The sequence below is a fragment of the Bidens hawaiensis genome, unplaced genomic scaffold, assembly GCF_021521415.1.
Source record: "Bidens hawaiensis isolate Kalapana, Puna unplaced genomic scaffold, B.hawaiensis_p1.1 tig00002935_1, whole genome shotgun sequence".
NCBI lineage: Eukaryota > Viridiplantae > Streptophyta > Magnoliopsida > Asterales > Asteraceae > Bidens > Bidens hawaiensis.
The window spans coordinates 1,616,434-1,632,265 of record NW_027491158.1 but is presented as its reverse complement, the minus strand read 5'-3'; positions in this window follow the sequence as shown (position 1 = coordinate 1,632,265).

Sequence of the window (15,832 nt, the reverse complement as noted above, 5' to 3'; positions counted from 1 at the left end):
TTATATGTTATGTATGTATATCTTAAATGTGAATGAAAGCTTGTCGGTATGTGGACGATCTTCGTATATTGCACGTGCTAACAAGGGAGGTATGTTTTTGATAGATGAATGCGTATAATAGATATATGTACAATATATGAATATGTATGAATGATTAAAGAAAGTATATATGTTATGGGTATGTAAAGACGTTATGTACGAAGATGAAGAAAGAGGGACCAGACCCTAATAATATCTGAGATGGAGAAGGAGGGACCAGACCCTTTATAATATCTGAGATAGAGAAGTAAAAAGGGACCAGACCCTAATAATATATGAGATAGACAAGAAAGGGACCAGACCCTAAAATATCTGAGATAGACAAAGAAAAGAGGGACCAGACCCGAATAATATCTGAGATAGAATGGACGGTAACTATATAATATGAAAGTAATAAAGTATGAATGTACGTATGAAATTATGTAATGAAAGTAAGTTAGTAAAGTAATTATTATGTATCTTCGGATGCATGACTGAAGGTAAGTGTATGTATTATATGATATGTGATTAACTAGAACTCACTCAGCGTAGCTGACTTTTAGTATGCACGCAGGTGAGTAGAATGAGGCATGTAGATTGAGGAGGACACATGGCAGAGTTGGACGAAGCTGGCATCTGAAGATTTTGCTATGATGTTTTATTTTAAGTAATGTTTTAAAAGACAAAATATGGATGTTTTGTAACGAATGGTGTAAGTTTTTATATTTCGCGTATGTTTTTATTAACTCTGATGAAAAGAACATGTTGGTGAGTAAATCCAACGACCAAAAGTGAGGCCCCGGTAACGGGGCCTTACAAGTTGGTATCAGAGCAAAGTTCGAGAGATTTAAGCATCCTACATGCTTAGACTCGAACAGAGAATGGGATTTAAGTAAGAAAAGAAAGAAGATGTCAGTTCAAGAATGCCATGTGTCGCTCAAGCAAGCTCAGCAAAGGTAAGATGCATGATTAAATGATGTATGTTAAATGATTAGAAGGTTATGTGAATGATAGGGATAGGATTACTTGATTGCTTTGATTGACTAACTGTTTAAAGTAGAACCAGCACAAATAGACTCATAAAGGGAAGTGTATAGGACACGGAAAGTAACGTGATCAGCTAATCACAGCTGGCCACTGTTATTACCTGTTAGCCTTACTATCCTTGTACTAAATAGTTCCTTGAGTGATGACGTTTGTGTTTTCCCTTTTTAAAATACGATGACTTGAACGGGAGGCGATGTAGGAGCTGGAGTAATTGCGAGAACTGAGGGCCCCACTAGATGTCGTGGCAGGACTCGTCGTGCCCAACAACCTTCGGTTGAGACCGCTTCCAACACCGGAGATGAAGGAAACGCAGCTAGAAGAGACCCAAACAACAACGAAGGGTTTCAACTGGATCCTGCAATTCAAGCAGCTATAGTTCAAGCTGTAGCCACTGCTGTAAAGAATATTACCCCTGAAGGGTCTGCTGGAAGCCGTGAAAGAACCGTTGGAGGGGAAGGAGGTGATGGTAGGAAGGATGATGAAGGGGAAAGAGAGGCCTCGAGTGTGGTTAAGTCTGTGAAAGTTGATGACTGGAAGAGAGGCCGAGGTGGGTGCAACTATAAGTCCTTCAAGGGATGTGACCCGCCAAAGCTGACTGGTTTGGGAGACGCAATCGCTACCCTTCAGTGGATAACCGCCATGAATAAAATTATCCGCATTAGCGAGTGCCGTCCCGATCAAGCTGCCGGATATGCCACCCGGTCGTTTGAAGATGAGGCAATGTATTGGTGGGAATCGATTGAGCAAAGAAGGAGTCAAGAGGAAATCAAGGATATGAGGTGGGAGGATCTGAAAGAACTGGTTATGAAGAAATTCTGTGCTGACGCCGAGGTTGAGAGGGCGGGGATGAAGTTCCTGAACTTGAATGCTGGATGATGACACATCGTGAGTACACCACCGAGTTCAACCGAATATCTAGGTTGGTGCCCGATATGGTCAACACTGAGGCTAAGAGGATCAAGTGTTACGTGAGGGGATTGCCACAGAAAATCCGCATGCTTGTCAGGACAAGTAAACCTGCTACCTTTGACTCTGCCGTCGAGCTCGCAGAGATGATTTATGCAGACCTGGCTGCGGATGATATTGTGGTAAAAGAAGAGAAGAAAGATAAGAAGTGGGTCAATGTCAAACGACCCGGTACTCAGTTGTGGAACTCCAAGGATAAGAAACAGAAAGTGTGGGAGAAGAAGTCGTGTAAGACGTGTGGTAAAATGCATGGTGGTGAGTGCAAGTGGGGTAAAGGATCTGACGTGTGTCATAAGTGTGGTAAGACTCATGGAGAAGAGTGCAGGCTAGGGTCGAAGGCCTGTTACAAGTGCGGAAAAGTGGGACATTATGCCCCAGATTGTACCGCCAAGTCCACATGTTATAAGTGCGGTAAGCCGGGCCACTTTGCTAGAGAATGCACCGAGGGTGAAGCCGGAGGTAGTGGGAAGAAAGATGCCGATCAAGCTAGGCCAAGGACTAGAGCCTACATGCTGACTCAGGAACAAGCCAAGCAGATTACAGATGTTGTCACAAGTACATTTCTAGTAAACGGTATATCCGCTTCAGTATTGTCTGATTCAGGTGTGAACAAAAGTTTCGTAGCCGCGCCATTTAGTAAATTAGTTAAAATGAAATGTTGCCGAGTGTCTGAAACCTTTATAGTAGAAACTGCTAGTGACATCTCGGTTAAAATAATGAAAATGGTTAAGGACTGTAAGATAGAGTTAGAGGGACATGAGTTCCCTGTTACCTTGTACGTTATGACCTTAGGAGGGTTCGATGTGGTTTTGGGAATGGATTGGTTGTCTGAGTATGAAGCTCAGATAGTGTGTAAGAGTAGGATAATAAGGTTAAAGTCTTTGGATGGTGGTGAGGTGACGGTTTATGGTGATAAGGAAAGTTCTGGGCTTAATGTCATTTCGATGATAAAAGCCGAGGGTTTGTTAATGCGAGGGTGTGGTGCCTACCTGGCGTATGTTGTTAACGCTACGGCCAAGACGAAAGAAATGAAAGATGTTCCTATCGTGTGCGATTACCCAGAAGTATTCCCTGAGGATCTTCAGGGGTTGCCACCGGAGCGAGAGATAGATTTCCATATAGACTTAGTACCAGGAGCACAACCCGTCGCGAAAGCGCCATACCGTCTAGCACCGTCCGAGATGAAAGAACTGATGTCCCAACTGCAAGAACTCCTCAACAACGGTTTTATTAGACCAAGTGTTTCCCCGTGGGGCGCACCAGTGTTGTTCGTGAAGAAGAAGGATGGAAGTATGAGAATGTGCATAGACTATCGTGAGTTGGATAAGCTTATGGTAAAGAATAGATACCCTTTGCCAAGGATTGATGATCTGTTTGACCAACTGCAAGGTTCACGTTGGTTCTCACGAATAGATCTCAGATCAGGCTATCATCAGCTGAAAGTGAAAGAAGCAGGCATCCCTAAGACAGCGTTCCGAACGTGGTATGGACACTACGAGTTCCTCGTAATGTCATTCGGTCTAACAAATGCTCCCGCAACATTTATGGACATGATGAATAGGGTGTGTCGGTTAATGTTGGATAAGTCAGTTATTGTTTTCATCGACGATATATTGATTTATTCAAAGAGCGAGTCTGATCATGCTGAGTATCTAAAAGAGGTATTGGAAACTCTGAAGAAAGAGAAGTTGTATGCTAAGTTTTCGAAATGCGCGTTCTGGTTGCGAGAAGTGCAATTTCTAGGTCACGTGATCAATCCTGAAGGGATTACCATGGACCCAGCTAAGATTGAAGCGATAAAAAATTGGAAGACTCCGCAGAATCCGACTGATATACGAAGCTTCCTAGGGTTAGTTGGCTACTATACGAGATTCATCGAAGGTTTCTCCAAGATAGCCGCACCGTTGACCGGTATGACCCGAAATTCGGTAGTATTCAGTTGGGGTAAGTTTCAAGAAGAAGCGTTTGAAGAGTTAAAGAAAAGACTCACACAAGCTCCAATCCTTACTCTACCCGATGGTGATGAGGATTTGGTTGTTTGTGCAGATGCCTCGCATCAAGGGTTAGGTTGCGTGTTGATGCAACGAGGAAAGGTGATAGCCAATGCGTCTAGATAGTTGAAAGTTCACGAAAGTACCTATCCGACGCATGATTTAGAACTAGCAGCTGTAGTGCATGCTCTTAAGATATAGAGGCATTATCTGTACGGTACTAATTGTACCATCTACACAGATCATAAGAGTTTAAAGTACCTCTTCGAGCAGAAAGAATTGAACATGAGGCAGAGAAGATGGTTGGAGTTGATTAAGGATTATGATTGCGACATTAAGTACTATCCCGGTAAAGCTAATGTGGTCGCTGACGCGCTAAGTCGTAAGAATGAGGAAGTCCTTGCAACAGTAAAGTCATACCAGTTGATCATGAACTCGAGTCTTTTTGAAGAAATCATTAAGGTGCAGTCAGAGGTGTTAGTAGATGAAGGGTTAGTAAAGAAAGAAATAATTTATGGCCAGCAAGATTGTCACACCCTCAAAATCCACTAACGGAGTTTTACCGTCAGAGGGTGTGAACTAACAGGATCGGAATCATTAGTTATAATCAAACCATAAGTAAAATTTTCAAAACACGAAAACATTTAAGTGTAAATAAGTGCGGAAGCGTAAAACCATAAACCAAGTGTTGTGTCACGCAGGACGACTTAAAAACCCAATTAATAACAATTTAAAAACAAGTTTGCATAAACAATAGCGTTCAAAGTAATGCATGATCCTATACCGCGCGCCCTCCTCGGCTACCTGAGAATAACATACTAAAAGTGTCAACACGGGGTTGGTGAGTTCACAAGTTTATATAAATAAAGCGTTTGCGTTTGCGTTTTGCGTTTTGCGTTTTGTGTTTTGCGTTACCAGATAATGTTAAATCAATTATATATCTATAGGTAGCTAGCCTATAAAGCAAGTATTACTAAGTGTTCGACACCGAAGCTGACTGTTTATCATGTGCCTTACCACCAGGTCTATCCCGACCATGGTAATGTGTTAGCCAAAATTACACCCACTCGACCTCCAGTCGAGCTTAGCGTTGGGTGGGGTTTGTCATACCCAGTAGTACTACTCAACAGTGACTCGCTATTATCCAATACTAAACGGTTCGATGTGTGAAGGATTTCAGTTATTTCGTTTGCCACTTAGCCTTTACAAGTGATATATATAAATAACAAAATCTAAAGCGTTTCGGAGTATCTATTCTCCCCCAAGTGAAAAGCGTTTAAAAGAGTTAAAAGGGGAATGTGAAACTCACTGTTTGCGAAGAATTCAAAAACAAGTCACCCAAGTGATGCGCGTCACAGAAAATCCTCACTAGCGTTCTAAAACAATAAATGAGATTTTCTAAGTGTTGGAACTATTATCGAGTCTCTAGACTCGGCACATAACACCTATGCATGTGATACGTTTCGTGTTTCGTTTGTGAATTGTGTGTGTCTCAACAAACACATTGGTGATACGTTACATGTGTGAACAACTACTTACGTGTCAAGTATTAATAGTGTACATTACTAGCAATTATTCCCCACAAGGGCAATTTAGTCATAACATAGCAATTATCTAGCAAACAAGCACGTTTCATGTATTTTCATATAATTCAGCAGCTAGTTTCATCAAGACAGAATTCTACTTGAAAGATTACTCTATTCAACAGATCATAACATATCAATTAATTCACCAAAAATCGTCACAAAAGCACAAATGAGTTAGGTTTCCAGAACTATCTTTATTGTATTTTTATTCCACATAGATTTTTCACAATGATCAAAACATTACAGTAAACTCACAGCAGTCAAAATCATGCGCAACAGAATGGTATTTGTTATTTCCGTTAAATGAAAAATCCAATTAATGCAAGACCAATTGGGTTAGGTTCTTAACTCAACATTTTAACTTCCAGAAGTGGAACCAACCCATTTGGTCTTGTAGTTCATGAGATATGATAATTACAAAACAGCCTAACAGCAGGTATCAAAATTCAGATTTGCATTTCCGTTTTGTAAAATAATAAAAGTTAACCTTTTCTCGTCCAAAAATTACAAACTTGGACTCTATAGAAACTAGACACAACATAGCACCTTGTAGTGTTAACAACCTCGACCAATTTCCACATTAACATTTAGTTACAGTTGTCTAAACATAACTTACAATCTGTCCAGTACCAGTTTTGACCTTTAATCACATTTAAATCGTTTGAGCAACCAAAACAGCTCCAAATTAGGCGTGGTTGGGTTTTCTGGAAACTAGACTCAGAGTACTACCTTTTAGAGTCATAAATAGCTCAGTTTGCTTTTATATTTAACAAGTTACATGTCGTTCAAGTTTAACAATCTCTGCTGTCAAAATTCAGCAAGCACAAACAATTGTCTAACATGCATCCTGAGCATACGATATATCTCCAAACATGTAATAAACATAATTATTCATCAAAATCAGTAGTAACCCAACAATCAATGATTTAACAATCTTTCACCGTTCAAAATCATATATGATCATCTAAATCAATAACCAAAGCATAATCAAACATATAATCAACCTTAGTTCATCCTACTCATAATTTTCGTGACCTAGGGTTTTAGATTAACCCATTCAATATCAAAATTAAACATGTAAAATACATAGGATAGTTGTTTATACCTTCCTAGCACCTTAATCTTCAACCAAACTTGAAAAATCTTGTGTGTATGTGTGTGTATGTTGACGGCAGCCAAGGGAGCAAGGGGAGGGGGGCAATCGGGATTAGAGAGAGGGAGGGGAGGTTAGGGTTTTGTTATTATTAAATAATAACATGTTACACAATGGTCCCTCAACTTCTAATTATTACTTTTCTAGCATAAGTAGCTTGTTTGCATCTTGAGTTAGTGTTCTAAATGATATCATCAAATAACACATAAGCCTAACACATAATTATCACATAATTATTGTTTAGATGTTTTTCGTTTATTCACCAATGGTTTGCGTCAACTCGTTTGCGTTTTGGTGCAATCCCGAAAGACTACACATGTAGTGATTGTTAAGCGTCATTTAAAACCCTAGTTTAAATGTAATGAGATGTGCGTTATAGATCAAGTGATCTTAAGTTTGAATTGACGGAGTTTGAATTACCGTAGTTAACCTGAAATTGACGAGTGTCACATCATTCCCATGTTAAAGAATTTTCGTCCCGAAAATTTGAGTCAAGTCGCGATGAGAGTCTGAAAAAGCAAGAAAAATTTCCAGTTTGTCATATCATCCCCTAGTAGAAAGAAATTTCGTCCCGAAATTTAATTCATACCTCAGGTGATTTCTGACGGTTTGAAGGGTTTCGCGGTTTTCGGTGTTTGGTCAACCCTTCAAAAAGGTGAGGATACTTTTTCATCATTTGATCCTCGCGTTCCCACGTGAACTCCGGTCCACGTCTCGAGTTCCAACGAACCTTAACGATTGGAATCTTGCTGTGCTTGAGTGTTTTGGTTTCCCAATCCAAAACTTCGACTAGTTCTTCAATGAAGCGTAGTTGTTCATCAACTTGCAATTCGTCCAAAGGGACTGCTTGGGTTTCATCGGAAAGGCATTTCTTCAAGTTGGATACATGGAATACATTGTGTACGCCACTGAGTTCTGTTGGTAAATCCAGTCGGTACGCCACCGGACCAATGCGCTCAGTTATCAGGTAGGGACCAACGTATCGTGGGTTGAGTTTGTTTCGCTTCCCGAAGCGAACCACACCTTTCCAAGGTGAGACTTTGAGTAATACTTGGTCGTTCACTTGAAATTCAAGTGGCTTTCGACTCTTGTCGGCGTAACTCTTTTGGCGATCTCGTGCTGCTGCCATACGGTTGCGGATTTGAACAATCTTTTCAGAGGTTTCGAGTACTATTTCCGGACCAGTTATTTGGCTATCACCTACCTCTGCCCAGCAGAGAGGTGATCGACACTTCCGTCCATACAACGCTTCAAACGGCGCTACTTTAATGCTTGCTTGGTAGCTGTTATTATACGAAAACTCTACCAAAGGTATGTGAGGTTCCCAACTTTTTCCGAAATCCAACACGCATGCACGCAACATGTCTTCCAAGGTCTGAATGGTGCGCTCACTTTGCCCATCCGTCTGAGGATGGTAGGCTGTGCTCATATCAAGGCGGGTACCTAGTGCGCTTTGCAATGACTTCCAGAAATGCGAAGTGAAACGGGAATCTCGATCAGATATGATTGATACGGGCACTCCGTGTCTAGACACTACTTCTTTCATATAGATGCGAGTCAGTCTTTCCATTTTGTCCGATTCTTTGATTGCTAAGAAGTGTGCAGACTTAGTCAACCGGTCAACGATCACCCAGATGGTATCGCATCCCGTGCGTGATGAAATCCATTGAGATGTGTTCCCATTTCCACATTGGGAGTTCCGGTTGTTGTAGCAGACCAGATGGTTTCTGATATTCTATTTTGACTCTTGCACAAGTCAAACATTTGCTCACGTAGGTGGCAATGTCGGATTTCATGTTCGACCACCAGTAAAGTGCTTTCAGGTCATGGTACATTTTATCTGAGCCAGGGTGGATAGAATATCTGGACTTGTGTGCTTCGTCTATCACTAGAGTTCTCAACTCTCCGTATCGTGGGACCCAAATCCGGTTTTCGAAATATCGGACCCCGTCCGATTTGGTTTCAAGTTGCTTGTTCATGCCCCGCATGAGTTCTGATGGAAGATTATCATCCTTCAAGGCTTCGAGTTGCGCATCGCGAATCTGATCGGGTAAGTTGGCGTGAATCGTAAGTTGTAATGCTCGCACTCGTCTAGGTTTATCGGTTTCTTTTCTGCTGAGAGCGTCGGCCACTACATTGGCCTTGCCAGGGTGGTACTTGATGGCACAATCATAATCCTTAAGCAGCTCGACCCAACGACGCTTTCGCATGTTCAGCTCTTTCTGATCGTAGATATGTTGGAGACTTTTGTGGTCGGTGTAAATGGTAAACTTGGTACCGTACAAGTAATGCCTCCATATCTTAAGAGAAAACACCACATATCTGAGTTCCAAGTCATGGGTCGTGTAGTTCTTCTCGTGAATCCGTAGTTGTCGAGAGGCATAGGCTATAACCTTCTCGAGTTGCATCAGCACGCAACCGAGACCTTGTATCGATGCGTCACAATGTACCTCAAAATTTTCTGTTCCCTCGGGAAGGGCTAGGATAGGGGCGCTACAGAGTTTGGTTTTCAATAGTTAGAAAGCGGATTCTTGCGCGTCACCCCAATTGTACTTAGTACCCTTGTGAGTCAAAGCGGTGAGGGGTTGAGCAATCTTTGAAAATCCCTCGATGAAAAGTCGGTAGTAGCCGGCCAGTCCTAGGAATTGTCGCACCTCAGTCGGAGTCTTAGGTGCTTCCCAGTTTTTGATGGCCTCTACCTTACCGGGATCGACATAGATATCATTCTTATTGATCACATGTCCTAAGAAGTGAACCTCGCGAAGCCAAAATTCGCATTTCGAGAGTTTAGCGTACAGTTGTTCCTTCTTTAGCAATTCCAGAATTAACCTCAAGTGTTCTTCATGGTCGGTCTTGTCCTTGGAGTAGACGAGGATATCATCAATAAAAACAATCACAAACTTGTCGAGGTATGCCTTGCATACTCGATTCATGAGATCCATAAATACGGCTGGTGCGTTGGTTAAGCCAAAAGCCATAACCGAAAACTCGTAGTGACCGTACCGAGTTCTGAAAGCCGTCTTTGAAATATCTTCTTCGCGCACTCTTAATTGATGGTAACCAGATCTCAGATCGATCTTCGAGTAGTAACTCGATCCTTGAAGCTGGTCGAACAGATCATCAATTCGGGGTAAGGGATAATGGTTCTTGATCGTCACCTTGTTCAGCTCTCGGTAGTCGATGCACATGCGGAAAGTCCCGTCCTTTTTTCGGACAAATAAGACAGGGGCTCCCCATGGTGATGAGCTAGGTCGGATAAAACCTTTATCCAACAAATCTTGCAATTGAGTGGACAACTCCTGAAGCTCCGCCGGTGCGAGCCGATACGGGGCTCGGGCTATGGGTGCCGCACCGGGGGTCAATTCGATTTGGAACTCGACTTGTCGAATAGGAGGGAGTCCAGGAAAATCCTCCAGGAAAACTTCCGAAAAATATCGCACAATCGGTATGTCTTCGATTTGCTTCTCCTCCGCGGGTTTCTCGACAATATGGGCTAAAATTGCCGGATGACCCTTTCGTAGGTATTTTTGTGCCTTCATGAGGGTGATGACGCTGGTGGTCATGCCGCTTTTCTCGCCCTGGATCGAAATGATCTCGCCGGAAGGGGTAGTGATGTGGACTATCTTGTTGTGACATATAATCTCCGCTCGGTTCTCGGATAACCAGTCCATGCCGACAACGACATCGAAACTACCAAGCGTAAAAGGTATGAGGTTGATATCAAAAGTATGACCTGACAGTTTCAACTTATATCCCGCAAGTACATGAGTTGTTTCTATAGACTTACCGTCAACTAATTCAACAGGAAACTTAGCATCTAACGGGGTTGGAATTAAGTCTAAGAGTTTACTAAAGACTTTCGACACAAAACTCCTATCAGCTCCAGTGTCAAACAAAACAGAAGCAAAACAGTATTTCACAGGAAACTTACCGGTCACCACATACGGATCGCTGCGGGCCTGGCCCGACCCAATAACTAAAGCTCTACCTTTACCACTGTTTCCGCCACCGCTGCTGCCCCCATTGTTCTCATTCTGCTTTAGCTTGGGGCAATCCTTCCTGAAATGACCCTCTTGACCACACTCGAAACACCCTTTAGTCGCCATGGGTGGTTTAGGAACACCATTTGCCTCTAGGTCTCCCCTACATTCTTTGGCATGATGGCCCATTTTTTCGCATCTCAGACACTTAACACGGTCACACGGGCCAGCATGGTGATAGTTGCACCTGTTGCATTTCGGGTGTTTCCCAGCATAGCCGCTCGAACCCTACCCGCCACCGTTATTGTTATTGTTGGGACCTGATTGTTGAAGCTCCGAATGAGTTCGGGCTTACGGTAGTGTTGTTGCTGTGGGGGTTCGATGATGAGGACCTGGTGTTGTCAAATTTCCTCTTTCCATTGTTCGGGGGTTGTTGTTACTGTTGTTGTCTGTGCTCGGGTTATCACGGGTTTTAGAGGTTGAACCTCTAGGTGGTAACGCACCTTGGGTCACTGCCTGATCCGTCAGTTTGTGAGCTAACCGGATCGCTTGTTGAATTGTAGCCGGTTTGGAAGACGTCACCATACCCTGAATTTGCGGTACTAACCCATCGATGTACATCTCGATTCTCGTACTCGGCGGGTCTACCATCCGTGGACACATCACTGCTAGCTCATGAGAACGAGTGGTGTAGGCTTCAATCTCGGAACCCACCATTTTCAACGACCAAAACTCAGATTCCAACTTCGCGATCTCCTCTCTAAGACAATACTCTTCCCGCGTCATATTCTTGAACTCTTCCCAGTTCATAGCGTTCACCAATACCAATCCAAGAATTTGCACATTGGAGTTCCACCAAGTGAGAGCAGAATCTTCCAGGGTTCCAGCAGCAAATTTGACCCTACTGGCGAGTGGATAATTACACATCTCAAAAGCTGATTCGGCCTTCTCAGCCCAACGCAGGAAACCTATGGCTCCCTCAGTGCCCTTAAACGAATTGGGCTTGCAATCCAGGTAGTTCTTGAAAGTACACGTTCCAGTTGGACCTCCAGCTTGATTCTGAACATGTGCGGCTAAAGCTGCAGCCGCATGGTCATTCAACAGGGTTTGGAGTTCTGCTGCGGTCAAGTTGATGTTACCGCGACCGTGTCCAGCGTTTCCTAGAATCACAGCATAAGAGGTTAGACATGAATTCTCGGTTTCATATGCAACACACCATACATGTAATAAAAGATAGGTAAGAAAGAATAAAAGAAACAAACATCACATCACAACCATATAATAATCCAAATAATAATTCATGATTAAAACCATTGTATTCGCTACAAAGTATTTAAAACCAATCCTTAAAATCATAGAAAATAATAGTTTGGATTGAGACAACCCCTCCATCTAAGTGTTATCATCCTTAGATGTCATCGTCTGAGGACACCTCTGAGTGTGCCTCTGGATCAGCCGGTTCTTCCTCCGGTTCCTCTTCGGGTTCCTCCTCGGGATCTTCCTCGGGTTCCTCCTTAGGTTCTTCCTCGGGTTCTTCCTCGGGTTTTGCTGCATCCTGAGCAATTTGCATCTGTAAAACATCGCAACGCTCTAGAGCTATCTCTGTCCTGGTTCTTGCCACTTGGATTTGCTCTTGCAAGTCTATCATCTCTGCTTGCATTTTCCTCATAATCTTCATCTGCTAATCATTAGCATCTTGCATTCCCTTCATAGCCGCTGTCAGGCGGGAAATTTCCTCCCTAGCCTCGGTTCCATCTCTTATCAATCCGGGAATGTCCGCTCTCGCCGAGCGCATAAAACCCACGTCTCGCTCTAAACAAGAGACAACAGCCGCGAGAACTCGCTCCGTTGGTTCGGTTATGGGTGGTAGAGTGTTGGGGTAAGCAGGACGACTCGGGTGGGGTAGCGGGGGAACTTGTTCGTGATAAACCATACGCCTGATCAGACTCAGGTACCAATCCCAGCTAACGTCGTCGTCGTACAAGCCTCCAGACAGGCGATACCTCTTCGGTGCAGGGGCTTCTAGTTCCGGGACTACTCGGGGTGGCGATGAGGTAGGTAACTGCGGTTCCTTCCATGAGCATGAGTCATCTGGTCGGATGATGATGATGGTAGCATCGACATCCCTACAGGCAAGTCGTGTATGCGCGCGTATGAGTGAATGAGGTAAAGAGATAAGATAACGAGAGACTAAGCAAAATATATATGCAGTGCGTATAATTATAACTAATGGGTCGTTGTGGTTATAGTCTAGTATGCATGCAATTTCTAGTTCGCTATAACCAATGGCTCTGATACCAATCTGTCACACCCTCAAAATCCACTAACGGAGTTTTACCGTCAGAGGGTGTGAACTAACAGGACCAGAATCATTAGTTATAATCAAACCATAAGTAAAAATTTCAAAACACGAAAACATTTAAGTGTAAATAAGTGCGGAAGCGTAAAACCATAAACCAAGTGTTGCGTCACGCAGGACGACTTAAAAACCCAATTAATAACAGTTTAAAAACAAGTTTGCATAAACAATAGCGTTCAAAGTAATGCATGATCCTATACCGCGCGCCCGCCTCGGTTACCTGAGAATAACATACTAAAAGTGTCAACACAGGGTTGGTGAGTTCACAAGTTTATATAAATAAAGCGTTTGCGTTTGCGTTTTGCGTTTTGCGTTTTGTGTTTTGCGTTACCAGATAATGTTAAATCAATTATATATCTATAGGTAGCTAGCCTATAAAGCAAGTATTACTAAGTGTTCGACACCGAAGCTGACTGTTTATCATGTGCCTTGCCACCATGTCTATCCCGACCATGGTAATGTGTTAGCCAAAATTACACCCACTCGACCTCCAGTCGAGCTTAGCGTTGGGTGGGGTTTGTCAAACCCAGTAGTACTACTCAACAGTGACTCGCTATTATCCAATACTAAACGGTTCGATGTGTGAAGGACTTCAGTTATTTCGTTTTCCGCTTAGCCTTTACAAGTGATATATAATAAATAACAAAATCTAAAGCGTTTCGGAGTATGTATTCTGATGTGACACTCGTCAATTTCAGGTTAACTCCGTTAATTCAAACTCCGTCAATTCAAACTTAAGATCACTTGATCTATAACGCACATCTCATTACATTTAAACTAGGGTTTTAAATGACGCTTAACAATCACTACATGTGTAGTCTTTCGGGATTGCACCGAAACGCAAACGAGTTGACGCAAACCATTGGTGAATAAACGAAAAACATCCAAACAATAATTATGTGATAATTATGTGTTAGGCTTATGTGTTATTTGATGATATCATTTAGAACACTAACTCAAGATGCAAACAAGCTACTTATGCAAGAAAAGTAATAATTAGAAGTTGAGGGACCATTGTGTAACATGTTATTATTTAATAATAACAAAACCCTAACCTCCCCTCCCTCTCTCTAATCTCGATCGCCCCCCCTCCCCTTGCTCCCTTGGCTGCCGTCAACATACACACACATACACACAAGATTTTTCAAGTTTGGTTGAAGATTAAGGTGCTAGGAAGGTATAAACAACTATCCTATGTATTTTACATGTTTAATTTTGATCTTGAATGGGTTAATCTAAAACCCTAGGTCACGAAAATTATGAGTAGGATGAACTAGGGTTGATTATATGTTTGATTATGCTTTGGTTATTGATTTAGATGATCATATGTGATTTTAAACGGTGAAAGATTGTTAAATCATTGATTTTTTGTAAACCCTAGAGGGTTACTACTGATTTTGATGAATAATTATGTTAATTACATGTTTGGAGATATGTCGTATGCTCAGGATGCATGTTAGACAATTGTTTGTGATTGCTGAATTTTGACAGCAGAGATTGTTAAACTTGAACGACATGTAACTTGTAAAATATAAAAGCAAACTGAGCTATTTATGAGTCTAATAGTTAGTACTCTGAGTCTAGTTTCCAGAAAACCCAACCATGCCTAATTTGGAGGTGTTTTGGTTGCTCAAACGATTTAAATGTGATTAAAGGTCAAAACTGGTACTGGACAGATTGTAAGTTATGTTTAGACAACTGTAACTAAATGTTAATGTGGAAATTGGTCAAGGTTGTTAATACTACAAGGTGCTATGTTGAGTCTAGTTTATATAGAGTCCAAGTTTGTAATTTTTGGACGAGAAAAGGCCAACTTTTATTATTTTACAAAACTGAAGTGCAAATCTGAATTTTGAGACCTGCTGTTAGGCTGTTTTGTATTTATCATATCTCATGAACTACAAGACCAAATGGGTTGGTTCCACTTCTGGAAGTTAAAATGTTGAGTTAAGAACCTAACCCAATTGGTCTTGTATTAATTGGATTTTTCATTTAACGGGAATAACAAATACTATTCTGTTGCGCATGATTTTGACTGCTGTGAGTTTACTGTAATGTTTCGATCATTGTGAGAAATCTATGTGGAATAAAAATACAATAAAGATAGTTCTGGAAACCTAACTCATGTGTGATTTTGTGGCGATTTTTGGTGAATTAATTGATATGTTATGATCTGTTGAATAGAGTAATCTTTCAAGTAGAATTCTGTCTTGATGAAACTAGCTGCTGAATTATATGAAAATACATGAAGCTTGCTTGTTGCTAGATAATTGCTATGTTATGACTAAATTGCCCTTGTGGGGAATAATTGCTAGTAATGTACACTATTAATACTTGACACGTAAGTAGTTGTTCACACATGTAACGTATCACCAATGTGTTTGTTGAGACACACACAATTCACAAACGAAACACGAAACGTATCTTATGCATAGGTGTTATGTGCCGAGTCTAGAGACTCGATAATAGTTCCAACACTTAGAAAATCTCATTTGTTGTTTTAGAACGCTAGTGAGGATTTTCTGTGACGCGCATCACTTGGGTGGCTTGTTTTTGAATTCTTCGCAAACAGTGAGTTTCACGTTCCCCTTTTAACTCTTTTAAACGCTTTTCACTTGGGGGAGAATACATACTCCGAAACGCTTTAGATTTTGTTATTTATTATATATCACTTGTAAAGGCTAAGTGGCAAACGAAATAACTGAAGTCCTTCACACATCGAACCGTTTAGT